Source organism: Eschrichtius robustus, chromosome 1, assembly GCF_028021215.1.
Source record: "Eschrichtius robustus isolate mEscRob2 chromosome 1, mEscRob2.pri, whole genome shotgun sequence".
NCBI lineage: Eukaryota > Metazoa > Chordata > Mammalia > Artiodactyla > Eschrichtiidae > Eschrichtius > Eschrichtius robustus.
Window position 1 is genome coordinate 199,825,774 of NC_090824.1, and position 19,819 is coordinate 199,845,592.

Below are 19,819 nucleotides of genomic sequence, written 5' to 3' on the forward strand. Positions count from 1 at the left end.
AGGGTTCGTGGACGTGCACAGTGAAAAATGTGACTTGCCTGACAGGCACTGCTGAGGTTAAAGGAGACGACACTCAGCCTTGTTATGTCAGCTCTTGCGCTGTAAACAGATGTGCTTTTCACGGTACATACAGTGTCATGTTTTTAGCAATTTTTTTGTGCTTTTTTACTGGCGGCTTTCGTGTTTTAAGTGCCTCCACACCCCCACCCCAGGCGTAGTGCTGAGCTGCTGTATAGCATTCCTAAGCAGAAAAAGGCCGTGTTCTTTGTGGAGAAAACATGTGTCGTGCATCGGGTTCATTTAGGTTTATCATTAGTGCTCTTGGCCATGATGAGGTCAGTGCTGATGAATCAACAGTACATTAAATAAGATGTCTAAACAGGAACGCACATAAACAAAGTTATGTATCAGTCAGTTGACGAGAATGTGACCGCAGGATCTTAGGAACCTAACCCTGAGCTCCTCCAGGAGCAGTTTAGCGTTCCCGGTGGCTTTATAGAACACAGCTGAATCGACTGTTTACTAAAGGACACATCTAAATGTTACCCGCATTTTATAAAATCTCATCTCGTCGCCTACTTTAGATTCCGTTATCTGTTGCTGTGAGTCGTCCTTTGGAAATACCTTCCATCCTTGCCTTCTCCCTCCACTTTACATATCTCACCCACAGCCCTGCTCAATTCACTGCATGCTTGAGGAAAACATAACACCTTGCTAACTCTGAAAAGAGCTCCCTGTGTTCCTCACCCCCCTCCCACTAACTTCCCTGATCTGTTTACCCTGCCCTCTTCAACAGCTGTTTAACCTCTTCTAAACCTGACAGTACATCCCCAGTCCTTGCTGTGTTGCTTCTTGTTTCTCTAAGATGATAGACGGAATCAGAAATCTGTAACAGCTCTGGCCCACGCCCACCTTGCATCTACCAACCTTCCTCCATCTGAATACACTGCTAGCCTCCATAACTGGATGGATGGTCAAAATTCCTGTCCAAGACCAAAATTGCCACTTTTGCATTGAGTTCCATTTTACTCTTGGAATTGTCCTCTTTCCTTAGCACATTTTCCGCTCTCAACTTGATCGTTTTTGTCAACTTGTAAAGATTTTAATAGCTAAAATCTTGATCATATCTCCCTCCAAATACTACCCCATTGTTCTGATCTGTTCTCCTATACAGAAGAACTTCATTTGCACGTCTGCTACTCTCTCTTGAACCCACAAGTCAGACTTGATCCCCAGATGCCACTGAAACTAAGGCTCCGGATCCTCGGGAGCCTCCACGTTCTCAAACCTGATTTTCGTTTCTCAGTCTTCATCTCACTCCACCCGTCAGCAACGTTTGACACAGCTGATGACTTACTCTCTTCCTCCTGAAGCCCCTTTTCTCGCCTGCCAGAATTCCATTCTGTATTTCTCTCTTGCTTCCTAAATGACTGTTACTTAGTCCCCTTGCTGGTTCCCCTCTTTTTCCAGCCTCTAAATGCTGGAGTACCCCAGGATTCAGATCTCACAACTCGTGGACTGCTTCTCCTCTCTGTTCTTTCCCCCTCAGCAGCCCCATCCAGATCTCTGGCCAAATGAAACCCACATTTGAATCTCCAGCCCACACCTTTCCCCTAAACACTAGACTCGCACTTAACTGCCTGCTTTACAGCACTGCTTGAATGTCTAATAGGCATGGCAGATTTAATATAGTCTAAACCAGACTGTTAACCTCCGTCCCACCCCCCCCCCCGCAAAAGATTGTGATTTAGTGTTCCCTATTTCATGAAATGGCAACTCCATTCTTCCAGACTAAAACCTTTGGAGTCATCCTTGATTCTTTCATACCTCACATCCACTCCATCAGCAAATCCCACCAGCACTATCTTAAAAATATACCCAGAGTCTGATCTCAGCTCACCACCTCCATCACAGCCACGCTGATCCAAACCGCCGTCTTCTTACACCTAGACAATAGCAAAGGCCACCGAGCTGATCTCCCACTTCTACACTTGCTTCCACGTCATCTACTCACTCACGGCAGCAGTCAGGGTGATCGCTTTGAAAGTCAACATCATTCCTATCTTAAAGCCCACTGATGGCTTCCGTCTCACTCAGAACAAAAGCCGTGGTCTTTCATTCTTACCGTGGTCTGCAGGGCCCTGCGTAAACCGCTCCCACCCACATTACCTCTGGTTTCACATCCAGTATGACATTTTTGCGTGCTCAGTCTTTTCCCACCACTCCATCCTCCACTTTCCTCCACTACACCAAGCACGTCTCTGTCTCAGGGCCTCTGCACTAGTATCATCCTGCCTGAATGCTCTTCCCCTTGGTACCCACGTGGCTCACACTGTCACTTCTTCAGGTCTCTGCTCAAATCTCTCATCAGAAAGGTCTGAACTCTGAGAACTATGTAAACAGCACCCCACCACCATCTCTCTCCCTTACCTTGCTCTATTTTTCCTGTACCACTTGCCACGTAATATGTTGTGTATTTTGTTTATTGGTTGTCTCCCACTAGAATGAAGGTTCTGTGTGACATAATCAGATAAATATTTGGTGAGTGAAAGAATATTTACCTACAAAAATATATACAAAGAAAATAGCAAAATATTGTAATTCGCACAAAGAAAAAGATACATGGGTTTATTTCTGCTTGCTCTCTTAACAATGGAATTATAAATTGAGTCCTGCTGTCACAAATTAAATGGGAGTAAAGCTGGATTATTCCTAATACTCGTAAAATATTGTGAAAGGTAACATTTGAAAATTTATATAAATTTGTATATATAGCAAATCTTATGCAGACTACTTGCATTTTTGTTGAATGAGAGATCTCAAATTTGTGAATGAGCAGCAAGATCCATATTTCAGCCAATAAATTAACACACGTCAACCATTATGGGGGAGATCTATCAGCCGAAACGCCATCGGTGACCCTGATTTTAGTGTGACCCTATTGGTGGAGGAAGAATCAGAAAGTCACGTCATCAGGCCTCTAGTTGTAAAAGAGACTTTTAAAAGGTTTGCTAAAATTTTTAAAGGGTCACAAAATAAGAATACATTCTCTGAAATTTTTACCAAGTGCTTTTCCTTTCTATCTTTTTTCTCTGTCCTTGCCCTTCTCTCAACTTGGCACAGTTTAGTGTTTAAAAGCATGGGTTTTGGAATCAGAATGACATAATGTGGAGCTCTGGCTACATTATTGACTGGCGAGCAGTGTAACCTTGGGCAAATTGCCAGAGTCTCAGAGGTTATGCTTCCTCATCCCTAGAATTGACTTGATAGGGTATAGGGCTGTTTGTAAAAAGTTAATGAACTTCCGTAGATAATTTAGCAGCACGTGGCACATACATAACTCCACTGCTGGTGGATATCATTCATTCATTCAAAAAAAAGCGTTACTGAGTTTCTGTGTATCATGTCTTGGGAACATAGTATTAAGCAAATTCACTTGGTCTCTGCTCCTATGGAGTTTATGTTTTAACTAAGTGCAGTACATAACTAAAAGGAGACCCTTTGTGTTCTCAGATTTGTGATGTGAGGCTTTCATTCAACTATGTTGAAAAATAGCAAAAATGCAACAAAAATTATGATTTAGAAAAGGGGAATAAAAACTTCCAGGACAGCACCATATCAGTATATGGTATATCCTTCTAAGCTGGGGTAATAGTGTAAATAATGGAATCAGCAGGTCCTGGGATTCCCACCCTCCCCACACCTCCCCAGGATCCTTATTGACTCATGTATTCACAGTTGAGCTAAGGTCTGGATTTACAACTTGCCCGTTTTTTGGGTTTTTTTTTTAAGTTTCTCCCAGTGATAGATAACAAAGTGCAGCCAAGATTGAGAGCTATACCCTAAACCCTTTGCCTCTGGGAAAACTTCAGCCTCGATTAACCCAACTATTCACTTTCTCAGTACCTGGAAGCAGTTGCATGCTGCTGAAGGCTGTTGAGTAAACTTCTGAATAGACTGATTCCACTAAAATCTCATGAGCACCAAACAGACGGACCCTCAGTACAGCCAGGCAGTCTTAGACATTTCTCTCTTCAACCCCCTCATCTAATCCAAAAAGTTTCTCAAACTTCCACTCTCCTCTCACTGTGCTGCCTCCCCTTCACTTTCAGAAGATAGCACCTCCTTCCTCCTAAACTGAAGCCCCCAAATGGAGATTTCTTCCTGCCTCAAAATAGCCAAATTTACCTACACACAACTTATCCTTCCTTCTACTTACTCAACAATTTACTGAGAACCCACTGGTGCTGGGAATACATCAATGAACAATACGGACAAAAATCTCTACTCTCCTGGGGCTTACATTCGAGTGAGAAAAAACAAACATAAATAAGTGATATGGTAATTTGGAAAATAGTAAGTGCTATGGAGAAGAGTGGAAAATGATAGGGAGAACTAGATTAGGAATAATATTTTAAACAGAGTGGTCATTGAGGTGACATTTAAGCAAAGACTTAAAGGTGATGAGAGAGAGGAGTGTTCCTGGAAAAGGGAACGGTGAGAGCAAATGTCCTGAGGCAGGAGTGTGTCTGGTGTGTTCAAGAGCAATAAGGAAAGCTGTGTAAGTGAAACGTATTGACCAAGGGGGAAAGTATGAGGAAATGAGGTCAAATAGTTTAAAGGAAGGGATGGGGGAGTAGGTGATGAAGGATCAAATAAGCCACTATTAGAAGGCTGGCTTTCATTCTGAGACAGATGAGAAGCCATTGGGGAGTTGAGCAGAGAAGTGACACTGGCTACTGTGTTGAGAATAGTCTATGACAAGGAAGGATGCAGAGAAACTAGTTAGGATGCTACTGCATTGTCCAAAGGTCACTGTTTCAAAACAGGAGTTAAGCCTCATCTCTAAGGCCACATCCTTCACATATGCTTTCCAGCCTTCCACTTTAAGGAACTAGAAAAAGAAGAGAAAAGTAAATCCAGCGATAGCAGAAGGAAGGAAACAATGAAGGTTAGAGGAGAGATAAATTATAGATATAGACAATAGAAAACAGTACAATCAATGAAACCAGAAGTTGGTTCTTTGAAAAGATCAATAAAATTAACAAACCTTTAAATAGAATGACCAATAAAAAAAGAAGATCCAAATTACTAAAATTAGGAAAAAATGGGGATATTATTACCAACCATATAGAAATAAAAAGAATTATAAGAAAATACTATTAACATTTGTATGCCAACTAATTTGATGACCTAGATGAAGTGTACAGATTCCCAGAAACAAAGTACCAAAACTGACTCAAGAAGAAATAGAATAGACTTAACAACGTTACAAGTAAGAATATTGAATGAGTAATCAAAAAGCTTCCAACAAAGAAAAGCCCAGAATCATATGGCTTCACTGGTGACTTCTATCAAACATTTGAAAAAACACCACCAGTCCTCAAACTCTTACAAAAAATAGAGGAAGAGAGAATCTCTTCCTCTAGGCCAGCATTACCCTGATAACAAAGCCAGACAAAGACATCACAAGAAAATAAAACAACCAACATAGTCCCTAATGAATATAGATACAAAATGTCCCTAATGAATATAAATACAAAAATCCTCAACAAAAGTAACCCAGCAGCATGTTTAAATGATTACATACCATGGCCGACTGGAATCCACAAAATTATTAGTGCTAATAAATTTAGCAAATTCACAAGGTACAGGATCAACAAAAACCAGTTTTCTTTCTATACACTTGCAATGAACATTCCAAAAGAAATAAGAACACAATTCCATTTACAATAGCAAAAAATAAAATACTATGAAATAAGTTTAAATGAGACGTAAACTACATTGAAAACTACAAAACATTGTTGAAAGAAAGCTACAAAACATTGACAAGTATTTACAAAATATTAAAGACCTAATTAATGGAAAGACATTCCCTGTTTATATTTTGGAAGACTTAATATTGTTTGGATGCCAAACTGATCTACAGATTCACTGCAATCCCTATCAAAATTCCAACTATGTTTTTTGGCAGAAATTGACAAGTTGATCCTAAAATTTGTATAGAGTTACAAGGGACCCCAAAACAATCTTCAAAAAGAAGAAAGTTGGAGGACTCATACTTTCTGATTTCAAAGCTTACTACAAAGCTACAGTCATCAACACAGTGTGGTATTGGCGGAAGGTTAGATTGATAAGTCAGCATAATAGAATTGAGAGCCCAGAAATAAACCCATACATGTGTGTTAAACTGATTTTTGACAAAGATGTCAAAACATCACTGGTGAAAGACTAGTATTTTCAGTAAATGCTGCTGAGAAAATTGTATATCCACATGCAAATTAATCCGTTTGAACCCTTACCTCACACCATATGAAAACATTAGGCTTCCCTGGTGGCACAGTGGTTGAGAATCTGCCTGCCAATGCAGGGGACACGGGTTCGCACCCTGGTCTGGGAAGATCCCACATGCCGCGGAGCAACTGGGCCCGTGAGCCACAATTACTGAGCCTGCGCGTCTGGAGCCTGTGCTCCGCAACAAGAGAGGCCACGATAGTGAGAGGCCCGCGCACCGCGATGAAGAGTGGCCCCCGCTTGCCGCAACTAGAGAAAGCCCTCGCACAGAAACGAAGACCCAACACAGTCAAAAATAAATTTAAAAAAAAAAAAAAAGAATAAAGGCCACAAGCAAAATTATTAAAAAAAAAACAAAAACATTAACTCAAAATGAATCAGAATGTAAGAGGGCAACTATACAAGTCTTAAAATATTGGGGGTAAATCTACATGACTTTGGATTTGGCAGTGTTATTCTTAGATATGACATCAGGAGCACAAGTAACAAAATGAAAAGTAGATAAATGGATTTCATCAAAATTTAAAACTTCTGTGCACCAAATGACACTATCAAGAAAAAGCCCACTGAGTGGGAGAAAATATTTGCAAGTCATATATATGATGAGAGTGTATTATCTTAAATATAAAAATAACTCCTATAAAGTCATCAATAAAAAACAACCCAACTTTAAAACGGTCAAAGGACTTGAACAGACATTTCTCCAAGGAAGATATTTTAAGGGCCAACAGTATAAGAAAAGATGCTCAATATCATGCCATTAAGGAAATATTAACACAAATCAAAACCACAATGAGATACCACATCACACCCACTAGAATGACTATAATTAAAAATCAAACCGGTGTTGACAAGGATGTGGAGAAATTGGAACCCTCCTAAATTGCTAGTGGGAAAGTAAAATGGTGTAGCCACTATGGAGAACTGTTTGGTGCTTCTTTGGAAGTTTAAACATAGGATTACTTTATGACTCAGCAATTCCTACTCGTAAATATATACTCCAGAGAAATGAAAACAGGTATTCAAACAAAAGCTTGTACCTGAATGTAGCCAAATAATGACCAAAAGTGGAAACATCCAAAGTGTCCGTCAACATATGAATGGATAAATTATGGTATATACATACAATGGAATATTATTCAGCCATAAATAGGACTGATGTACTGATACAGGGTACAACATGCATCAACCTTGAAAAACATGCCAAGTGAAAGAAGCCAGACACACACACAAAAAAACCTAAGATTCTGATCCCATTGGTATGAAATGTCTAGAATAAGCAAATCCATAGAGATAGATTAGTAGTCGCCAGGGACTAGGGACTAAGATTTAGACAGTGCTGATGGTTTCAGATGTGAATGTACTGGAAGTCACTGAATTGTACATTAAAATGGTGAATTTTATGTTGTAAATTTTACCTCAATTTAAAAAAACAAAAACAAAAAACAAAGAATCGGTCCCTCCCCTCACTATTTTCTTTCCAAGCACTCTGTCTACTCCCATGGCCTCTGTGTATAGTTACCACCTATACACAGATGCCTCACTAATTTGTATCTCTAGCTCAGATCTTTTTTCTAAGTTCCAGGCCTGAATATCCAACTACTTACTTACCTAACACCGCCACATGAAAGCTTCAAATGCATCTTTGAAATGTAGAAAACCGAGATCATTCCCTGGCCTTTCAAACTGGGTCATCTTTGAATGTTCCCTATCAGTAAAGGTTAAAAATAGCTCACACTCATTGAGGGTTCACATCGTGTTAGGGCTGAAATAAGTGCTTTACATCCATCAGTTCATTCAGTCCTCATAAGAACCTCATATATTATCTGCTTTCACACAGAGAAAATTGAGAGGTCAAATAACTTGTGGATATCACACACCATGCAAGTAAAGCTAACTTTGAGCAAAGGCATCCTGACTTCTCTTTATTTTTTTTATTTATTTATTTATTTATTTTTTGCTGTGTTGGGTCTTAACTGCTGCATGCAGCCTTTCCCTAGTTGTGGCGAGCGGGGGCTACTTTTCGTTGTGGTGCGCGGGCTTCTCATTGCGGTGGCTTCTCGTTGTGGAGCTCGGGCTTTAGGCACTCAGGCTTCAGTAGTTGTAGCTCGCGGGCTCTAGAGCGCAGGCTCAGTAGTTGTGGCGCACGAGCTTAGTTGCTCTGTGGCATGTGGGATCTTCCAGGACCAGGGATTGAACCCGTGTCCCCTGCACTGGCAGGCGGATTCTTAACCACTGCGCCACCAGGGAAGTCCCATTCTGACTTCTCAAAGTCTATGTTCTTAATACTGCTGGACCATCATCCACCTTTATATAGAAACCTAAAAGTCATCCTTGTCATTTCTCTCCTTTACACGCCATAGCCAATTCATCATTAGGTCCTATTGATTTGATTTCCTAAATATCTCTCACTCTATCCAGTTCCTTTTATCTCTACTACCACCAGCCTCATCCAAGCCACTATCCTTTGTCTCTACAATGGCTTCCTAATTGACCACTCCATGTCCAGTGAGAACAACCTAATGAAAAATAATTATAATTTTGTATCTTCCAAGTAGGGAATTCATATTGTCTTATGCCCACGGAGCATTTACAAATATTAATCAAATTTGGCCACATAGAAAACCTTACTGAATTTCAAAAGCTTGTAATCTTAAAAGCTACTCTTAAGATCTCAGTGCAGTAAAACTTGAAGTCAACAAAGGTTACCTTTAATTCTTGATTTTTTTTTTTTTAGATTTTTTTTTTTTGACATGGACCTTGTTTTCTTTTAAGTCTTTATTGAATTTGTTACAATATTGCTTCTGTTTTATGTTTTGGTTTTGGTTTTTTGGCCACAAGGCATGTGGGATCTTAGCTCCCCGACCAGGGATCAAACCTGCACCCCCTGCACTGAAAGGCAAAGTCTTAACCAGTAGACCGCAAGGGAAGTCCCCTATTTCTTGATTTTTAACTTCTGGTTCGTCAGTATCTCCAACATTCCTGCCTTCCTTCTTGGTGATTTTAATATGCATATCAATGCTCTAATACCTTGGCTCCCATCTTCTTGAACTCCTCTCCTTTTCACTCTGCCTAAGTCATTCCCTTGATCATTCTCTAGTTGGAGCTTCTTATACCAGTAACTACAAGCCCTCCATGTTCTCCATTTCCTGCCTCCCCTTCTCTGACCATCACCTCCTGTTTTCCAGCTCACCCCTCTAGATATCTGGTTCTCGACAATTCTTCAAACTCATTGAGAATTCCAGTTATTGATTCTATCACTGTTTCACTGCCCCTTACCCTTAGTTCCCTCTTTACCCTGTTTAAATTCCATAGTCAATCATTGATGACTCCCTTAGATATTCCCTTGATTTCTTCTCTTGATTCCTCATACTCTCCTGGCAAAACCATAACTCATACCTGGCTCCCAGGTAGTTGAACATGACTGGAAGAAAAATGAAAGCATGGTAAGAGGTCTCACTTTAAATTTATGAACACAGACCTCAACTGATCTCAAAATGCTGCCAGGCAATCACTCTCCCCTTTTCTTACACAAGTATTTGATACCGTTCTTCAAATATTTTCTACTCCCAGTCTTACCCTCAGTGATAACTTTTCATACTTCCTGGAGAAAACTGAAACAATCAGAAGAGAGCTCCTGCCACTATATCTATCTGCCTATCAGCATTTGAACTCATGTACTCTGCTTTCCAGCCCATTACCGTATGAAAACCATCCATGTTCTCCACGCTCTTATCTAAAATCAGCATCTCTGCTTGTGTACTAGATCAGGGATCAGCAAACTGCAGCCTGTAGGCCAAACACTGGTCTTTGTTTTTATACAGCCCATGAACCAAGAATGGTTTCCACATTTTTTAATGGTTGGGGGGAGAAAACACTATACAACAGAGACCATGAGTGGCCCTAAATTATTTACTGTTTAGCTCTTTACAGAAAATGTCTTCTGATTCCTGTACTAAATCCCATCCTCACTCGCCTACCCAATGATATTGATTCAACAATTCTCCCTTTTCTCTCTTACATTAACAAGTTTTTGCCTCCATACGGGATTATTTCCACCATCATCCAAGCATTCTGTTATTTCTCTCATTTAAAAAAAGTACAAAACTTGATCTCCCTTCCCTCGCTCGTTACTGTCCCATTTCTTTGCTCTCCTTTGCAACACAGCTTCTTGCAATAACAGTCTATACTTGTCTCACATTTCTCCCTTCTAATTCTCACTCGAATCTACTCCCAACTAGGCTTTCACTATCACCAAAACTGCTCCCGTCAAGGTCACTAATACCCTCCATATGCTAATTCCAATGGTTAATCTTCAATCCTAATATTAGTTGACCTAACAGCAACATCTGACACAGTGGTTCACTCCTTCCTGCTTGATACACTTTCTTCACTTGATTTCCAGAACACCATGCTCTGTTTTCTCCCTGCTGTACTGGTGTCTCCTTTACTGGTCTGGTGCTTCTCCCTGGTCTCACATTAGAGTACCCGAGGGCTCAGTCCATTCTCCATCTGTACATCTCGTTTCATGGCTTTCAAAACCACCTGTTTGCTGGCAACTCCCAAATTTAAAACGAGCCTTGACTTCTGAAATTCAGTTTCCTATATCTAACTGCCTACTCAACATCTCCATTTGCAAGTCAAATGAACATCTAAAACTTAACATCCAAAACCAAATTCCTGATCTTCAACCCTAAACCTATTTAGTAGTCATACTCGTTTCACTGATGCTAAATTCTATCCTTCATGATTTTGAGGCTAAAAACTTTAGAGTCATTCTTGATTTCCCTGTTTTACACCATACATCCATTCTATCAAGAAATTCTGTTGGCTTTGCCTTTGGACTAGAACCAGAGTCTAATTACTTCTCTGTTCCTCCACTGCCACCACCCTGATCCAAGCTACTGTCATCCCTCGCTGCATTACTGCTCAGCTGCCTACTCCATGATCTCTCTGTTTCTACCCTTGCTCCGCATAGTTTGTGCTCCATATAACAGCCAGTGATGCTTTAAGAATATAAATCTTATTGTGTCACTTATCTGCTCAGAATTCTTCAATAGTTCCCCATTTCATGAATAATGAAACCTAAAGTAACAATGGCCTCCAAAGGCCCTACCTAAACTGGTCCCTCTTGCCTCTCTGACCTCATCCCCAGTTCTCTGCCCTTACCTGCTCCAGTGGGCTTCTTAGTCTTCAAGTACTCTGGCGTCCTACTGCGTAAGGGCTTTTGCACAAGCTGCTTGCATTCTTCTCCTGTATGTGCACTTGGGTAACTCCTTTGCCTCCTTTAAGTTCTTGCTCAAATTTCACCTTCTCAATGAGGCCTAATTTGATCAACATATTTGAAATTGCAGCCCCCTACCTGCCCTTATGATTCGTCGTTCTCTGCTCTGTTTTTGTTTTACCTGTAACATCTACCATGTCCTAGCATGCTATGTAATTTACTTATTATGTTTATTGTTTATTGCCTACCTCCTGCCCACTCATGTAACCTTTGGAGTCTTTGTTGCTCACTGATGTATCCCAAGCATATAGCTCATAGTTGATGCTCAATAAACATTTGATGAATAAATGAGCAAACAAATTTTTTTAAAAACTTAACTTACTAACTTTCCAAACAATCTACTACACAATTATTGAATCATAGCTGCGATTACAAATTTTATACAAATTGAAAAAGTAGAACAGTTTATATGAAAATACATGAGATATGAATAAAACTTAAATGCAGAGGAAAAAATTGTAGCTTTAAAGGAATATAATGCCAAACATACGAATTCTTACTGTGATCAGAGATCCGACTTGTGCTGTCTACCATCACCTGTTATATCCATCTCAGCCTAGCTACTGGACTTTCTCTCCCAAGGTTACTGCATTAGAACAGTGGTTCTCAAAGTGCAGTCATTGGGCTAATAGCATCAGCACCACTGGGAACTTGTTAGAAGGCAGATTCTGTTTTAATAAGCCTCCAAGTGATTCTGATGCACATGATTGAGGTTCAATATATTCGAATCAGGGAATTTATTTCTTACTGACTTTTCTCCTTCCAAGATCCAGGAAGAGGAATAGAGTCTACTTTTGACTCAAATAGTTTGTCTTGCATAGGGAGACAAATTTAATGGATCAGATAAGTTTATCATCTATGTTAACCAATATAAAATACCTTTAATTCTTCATGCATGTAAACTTTGAGTACCTTCTGTTTTTTAAGATGAGGCAAGATAAAAATATTGTACAGAAGAAAATTCACAATCATAGGCTTACATCTGTCTTAGAGGTTTTTAAACTGAGGTTGATAATCACAGTCAGGTAATTATAGAATATCCTGTTTATTTAATACCTAAGAATAAGTTTAAAAGAAGTACCAAGACCTATATTGAGAACATCTTAAGGATTTACAGAAGGATGTAAAACAATTTGACTAAATTGAAAGCCATTTAATTTCCTAGGTGGGATAACTTAATATTGTATAGGTGGACAGTGCTTCCAAATAAATGCATAAATGTAATGCAGTTCCAATCACAATCACAACTTTGGGGAAGTGAATGTTGTTTTGGCAAATTCACACCAAAATTTATCTTGAGAAATTAACTCATTAAAAATTCAAAATTATGAGAAAGGAGAATGACGAGGGGGAGCTTTTCATACCATACATTAAAATTTACTATAAAGCAAAAGTAATTTAGATTGTATGCTATGGATATTGGAAGAGACAAATACAAACGAAATGAAATGGCCAAAAATAGATCCATGTGGTTATAACAAATCACTGTATTATAAAGGAGAAATTGGAAATCAGTTGTAAAGTGATGGAATATTCAAGAAATGTTGAAACAATTAATTACCCATTCTGAAAGAAAGAAAATTAGCTCCTGTCTTCGTATCATGCTCCAAAATGAATTCTTAGTGTATTACATCTCTAAATATTAAAAATTAAAGTACAGGTACTTCCCTGGTGGCACAGTGGTTAAGAATCTGCCTGCCAATGCAGGGGACACGAGTTCGAGCCCTGGTCCGGGAAGATCCCACATGCCTCGGAGCAACTAAGTCCGTGCGCCACAACTACTGAGCCTGCGCTCTAGAGCCCGTGAGCCACAACTACTGAGCCCACGAGCCACAACTACTGAAGCCCACGTGCCTAGAGCCCATGCTCCACAACAAGAGAAGCCACCACAGTGAGAAGCCCATGCACTGCAACGAAAGGTAGCCCCAGTTCACTGCAACTAGAGAAAGCCGATGTGCAGCGATGAAGACCCAACGCGACCAAAAATAAATAAATAAAATAAATTTATTTAAAAAAAGAAAGAAAGAAAACTAGGGCAAATAGTTGGCTAAAGTCACAGAGATAATAAAAGCAGGAGGGCTGTGGCATTTGGGCCCTAGAAAATACCCTCTCATCCACTACACCATGCTACCTCGAAATGAATTAAAGCAGAATTTTCAAGTGTGAGCTGGGAGTAGTCAAGACCCTTTCAAAAGATCTCTGAAGTCAAAACTTTTCACACTAATAAAGCATTATTTGACTTTTTCACTCTCTTTTCTGAGTGTACAGTACAGTTTTCCTGAGGCTACATGACAAGTGTTATTGCAAAAGACTGAGTGCAAAGCAGATGTGAGAATACAGCTGAGTTCCACGAAGGCAGATATTAATGAGACTCACAAAGATGTAGACAAAGCCACTCTGTGTTTTGAAAAATACAGTTATTTTCCTAAAAATATTTATGTTAACATGTAGTTTATTATTTTAAATGAATTAATAAACATTTTAGAGTGTTCTTAGTTTTAATTTCTAACATGGTAAATATCAAGAGATAAAACCCACATAAACAGAAGTTCTTTGGAGTCCTCAGTAATTTTTAAGGATGTAAAGGAGTCCTAAGACCACAAAGTTTGAGAACTACCAAATTAAAGAATTACTTTCAGGGCTTCCCTGTTGGCGCAGTGGTTAAGAACCTGCCTGCCAATGCAGGGGACACGGGTTCAAGCCCTGGTCCAGGAAGATCCCACATGCCACGGAGCAACTAAGCCCGCGAGCCACAACTACTGAAACCCACATGCCTAGAGCTCGTGCTCCACAACAAGAGAAGCCACCGCAATGAGAATCCCATGCACCGCAACGAAGAGTAGCCCCCGCTCGCCGCAACTAGAGAAAGCCCGCGTGCAGCAACAAAGACCCAACACAGCCAAAAATTAAATCGACAAATAAAAATTAATTAATTAATTAATTTAAAAGAATTACTTTCAGACAAGAGACAGTCATGTCAGTTGGGCCTCCATCCCCCTTTCTGTGTTCCTCACATAAACAGAAGAGATTCCATGGGGGAATCTGTGGCTTCTCCCTCAAGACTAAAATCTTGAGAACTCTTTTCTAGAGTGCTTTTTCTAGAGCAGTGTTTTCCGAAATGTGGTACGTATAGAAAGTTATTTGAGATGCTACTATCCCACCATCAGCCCATTTCTACTCCCTGGGCACAAATCTGTGTACAGCCCCCTCTGTTCAATAAATAGCCCCGCAGGGTGCCAGCAGATGTGACGGGGCTCCCTGTAGGCAGAGCGCGTGCTTCTCTAGGGCCCATGCGCCATCAGGGCAAGTCCAGGGTGACGAGGGAGTAACTGGCGTTTGTAATCTGCTGTGGCCGGAAGGGCACCTGGTTCTGGTTTTCCATTCACAGTACTGATTTTTAAAGTTTCCTTTTGAGATCAATTTAAGTTTAAAAACTGAGTTGACTTAAAGAAAAGTGTTAGGAAAAAATGTTATATATTATGTGAATATGACAGTAAAGAAAAATTAGATATTCTGTGAATATGACAAAATTTGTTAAGTGAGGGAAGTTTGAGAAACGCTGCTCTAAAGCAAATCACTGATCTGTCTGGGGTGGGTCTTTAGGTGGTTGTTGGGATCTGAGAAAAATAGGGCAAGACTTAAGGTACCTTCACACCCGTACTCTAGGGGAGATACAGAAGGAGGAGAGCTCTGCGCTAAGAGTGAAAGATCAAAGCCCTTTACTTTGGCGTTTGTGGAGGATTTCTAGCCTCTAGTTATTCCTTCGCCCAACGACACCTGCTTATCAGTATGTTTCGTTCACTTACACAAAGCTTGTGTTCATCCCGAGTCTACCGCTACTCAGCCATGGTGCAGACTTAACTACCCCTTAAAGCACCAAGTGATTTCATGTCTGATAAGGATTGAAATCCAGACTATATAGGGAGCTTTCTACAACTCAACAGCAAAGAAATGTGATTTTAAAATGGATTAAGGACTTGAAGGAAATATACACACTGCCAATAAGCACATGAAAAGGTACGCAACATGACTAAGCATTAGGAAATGCAAGTCAAAACAACAGCAAGATACTATCTCACACCCAGCAGGATGTCTATTATTAAAAAATTATAAAAAAACAAAAAAGAGCAGAAAATAAAAAGCATTGATGAGGATATGGAGAAACTGGAGCCCTTGTGTCTTGCTGGTGGGAATGTAAAATTGTGCAGCCACTATGGAGATTCTGTAAAAAATTAAAAATAGAATTACCATATGATCCAGCAATTCCACTTCTGGGTTTATGCCCCAACGAAAGCAGGAACTCAGACAGATATTTGTTCACCAATATTCACAGAAACAATGTCTGCAAAGGCAAAAGATGGAAGCAACCCAGTGTCTATTCAGATATATGGATTTTTTAAAACTACACACACACACACACACACACACACACACACACACAGAGGAAGGCACTTAAAAAGGAAGGCACTTCTGACACACACTTCAGCGTGGATGGACCTTGAAGACATTATGCTAAGAGAAATAAGCCAGTCACAGAAGGACAAGTGTTGTATGATTCCAGTTAGATGAGGTAGCTATTGTAGTCAAATTCATAGTGACAGAAAGTAGAATAGAGGATACCAGTGGCTGAGGAGAGGGGGTAAGGCAGAGCTGTGTTTTCATGGGTACCGACTTTCAGTATGGGACGATGAAAAACTTCTGGAGGTGGATGGTGGTGATGCTTGTGCAACAACGTGAATTTAATGCCACAGAATTGTACACTTAAAAATGGTTTGAATGATAAAATTTATGCTATGCTTATTTCACCACAATCTTTAAAAAACACAATGTGAGGAATTATTACCCACAGAACTTAAAGTACAATCTGAATCATAATACTACACATCTCATGTGAAATGGATAATCAGACATATAGCACAGGTGACCCCAAGATACCCACCAATCCCTGCCCACGAAACCACAATATTCAATGTAATTTGCATGGCATTGTCTACTCATATGTAAGCCCATTTACTCACAGACTAAAATTGTAGTCTGACGGGACATTGCTTCTGAGTTCACATTTTAGACTTTACTTTTCTTCTGCAGCCCTGGTAAGATTACAGTAAAGCAGGCTGGATCCGAAAAGGAAGCACTCCGTTTTACCGGAAAGTTACCCCAACACGGAAGCAAGCAGTTAGTTATCCAACCAGTATATGAGGCAACACCTCTTGGTGAGGGAGTGAAAGTACTGTGGTGACAGTGCTCAGGCCTTACCTGTTCAGATCCCTGGTTTATCCAGCTCGTTTTGCAATGCAAACTTTGCTTTGCCAACTTCTTTTTGCAAAACAGTATAAAACCTTAAGAGAAAGCTGATTCTTATTTTGAAAAATGTTCATCACTTTATCTACTTTTTACCAATTACTGTTTTCTTGTGAACAAATGGTATTTATTTTTTAATTTTATTTAAATGTTAGGAACTACATAAACTAGCAGCATTTCTCCAAAAAAAGAGAGCTTATCACTGACCCTAAGGCTTCTGTTTTGCCCTTCAGTTATTATCTGCCTTTGAAACAAAGCAGAGGGAAAGCCTAAAAGTGGTTTCTTGGGGCCCTTTTAGTCTCTTAAATCTTAGAGAGATTACACCATTTCGGGGTCTTTAGTAAAGCAAGATTTGCTTATAAGACTCTGGTGAACTCTAGAGGCCTCCGATAGATTTTGCAATGATTTCTTGTTAAAGTAGGGTTTCTCCAGATTCTGCAGCTAGCAAGCACCACCCCTGTCAACACTCTCCCGACAGGACATCACTTCTGCAAAACCTTCTGCAAAACCTTCCAAACATGCATATACAGGTATTTTGTTCAGAATTTGAATTCCTGGGATATTGCTAGATTAAGGGAGTCATAGGCATACAGTGTAATCCAACTTAGGATAGAGTTAACATGGTACCCAGCTTTTCATGCAGTGTTTAAGGAAATGTTATGATGATATCACTCATGTCAATGTCCAGTATTTCCTAATGAATCAAGCTTCATTTCAAGGCTGTATGACTTCTGTAGGAATATCCTTTTAAGCTCACTGTTGACCTGTGTCTGTGTTATGTGCATTTAGGCCACTGCAGTAAACGCACGGCAGCAGGGAGCCCCCTTGGCACACACGAGCAGGTCTCTGTCCTTGCAGCCCAGCCCAGGAGGGACATATGACTCCATCGGCACGGCTCCAAACTTGTATCAGTGTTGACTGCTTGCCAGGTGGTATGGCACCAAATTCTCTCCTTTTAAAATGTTGTTTTCCCATCTGGCTTTCATCCTTCCTTGCATCACAAAAGTATACTTCTAGAAAAAGGAATATTCATCAGCTATATCAAAAAAGACAGGCCATCTTAAATCAACATCTAAAAAGATTAAATTTCGTTTGCAAAATTCTGAAACAGATTTTTGATGTTTTCTACATGAAAGCTACTTTCCTGTTCGAAGGAGTATTGACCTGTTTATATAGTGAATAGATTTACCTATGGAACCCTACAAATAGAATAGCCCTCTGTGGCAAAGAGGCTTTCTGACAGTATCTTTTCTCCTTTTCTTTCTTAGTAGAACCCTTGGTTTGTAGTGGGACCCATCTCTGTCCAGAAGAAGACTGTATTTCCTCACTTCCCTGTAGCTTGATGTGGTCATGTGCCCAATGTCTGTCGAATAGGAAATATGCAGAACCCGTGCAAGGAACTTCCAGGAAATCCTTAAAGAGAAGGGGCTATTCTCCCTCTCTCCTTCCTCTGGCACAATATGAATGTGATGGCCAGAGCTTGAATAGCCATCTTGAACTATGAAGTGGAAGCCACGTGCTAAGGATGACAGAGCAGAAAGTAGCAGCCTGGTTTCCTGGCACCGTGGACAGGCATATCAGCCCAGGAGAGACTACCACCAGATTTTTATATGTGAGAGAAAGTAATCTGCTATTTTGGTAAGCCACTGTAATTTTGGATTCCTTGTTGCTCATAGCTAAGTCTAACTCAACTCTCGAATATGGAAAGGAATTATCTTCTTTTGAGAATATTTCATAATGTGCTCTAAGTTGTTTAATTTAGGCTGATGGTGGCATCTCCATTTGATGAAGGAATTCAAATCTGAATGATGTCCCCATAGTAAAAAAAAAATTAATAACAATACAGCTCACTTTGATTTCTCTCTCTGAGGGTGTCAGTACCTTCACCGTGATGTTCACTTCCTTTGAAAAAATAACATGTTCTGACAAGTGGAAATTGGTTATGTAAAGCAAATACCTTGCTACTTTAAATCTGCTAAAAAACAAACTGTATTCAATTTCAATTCCTGTGTCTAAAGCAATTGTGGAAAATTTATGTTCCAATGAATTCAAAAGATTAATATTGAATTAACAGTAAGTGAATTTTGTACTGAGGATGGTTGCTTCTAGAGTGCTGCTAACTTATTTCTTGACCTAGATGGTGGTTGCTTACATATTTGCTTTATATTTATCCATTAAACTGTACATATGTTTATGTACTTTTCTGTGTTATATATTTCATAATAATAAAGGATTAAAGACGTGAATTTTGTGATTTCTTTTAAAAATACACCTTTCACTTGTTTTGAAGCAAATGTTTTGTTTAATATTTATTTATTTATTTTGGCCGCACCGGGTCTTAGTTGTGGCACACGGGATCTTTTTAGTTGTGGCATGAGAACTCTTGGTTGCAGCCTGCATGTGGGATCTAGTTCCCTGACCAGGGATTGAACCTGGGCCCCCTGCATTGGGAGCGCAGAGTCTTAGCCACTGGGCCACCAGGGAAGTCCCACAAATACTTTGTTTTTGACGAAAAAATATAAAATATAAAATTCTTATTATTGTCAGCAAATTTCCCAATAAAAATGTATTGCTTTGATTAACAATTTTTGTCAAATATATGTGATATTTTCATTGAAGCCATCCAGCAGTTTAACTAAGGATAATTCCAGAAAATTATCAGACTTTCTCTATATAACATCGACTTTAGCCAAACCCTTTAATAAATAGGATCTAGTTGAAAGATAACCACCTCACGTCTTTAGTAGAACAAACCTAGAACAAATGAATGGCTAGATTAGATTTTTTAAAGTTCCAGGAGCATTCTAAGACATATTTCTGTAAAAAAATATAGCATAGTAAATGAGCATTGGTCTCCACTAGTGTGTTTGGACAAGGCACTTAAGTTTTTGAGTTTTAGTTCGCTCTGAGATACGATAATCCCTGCCCTCCTAGATGTGC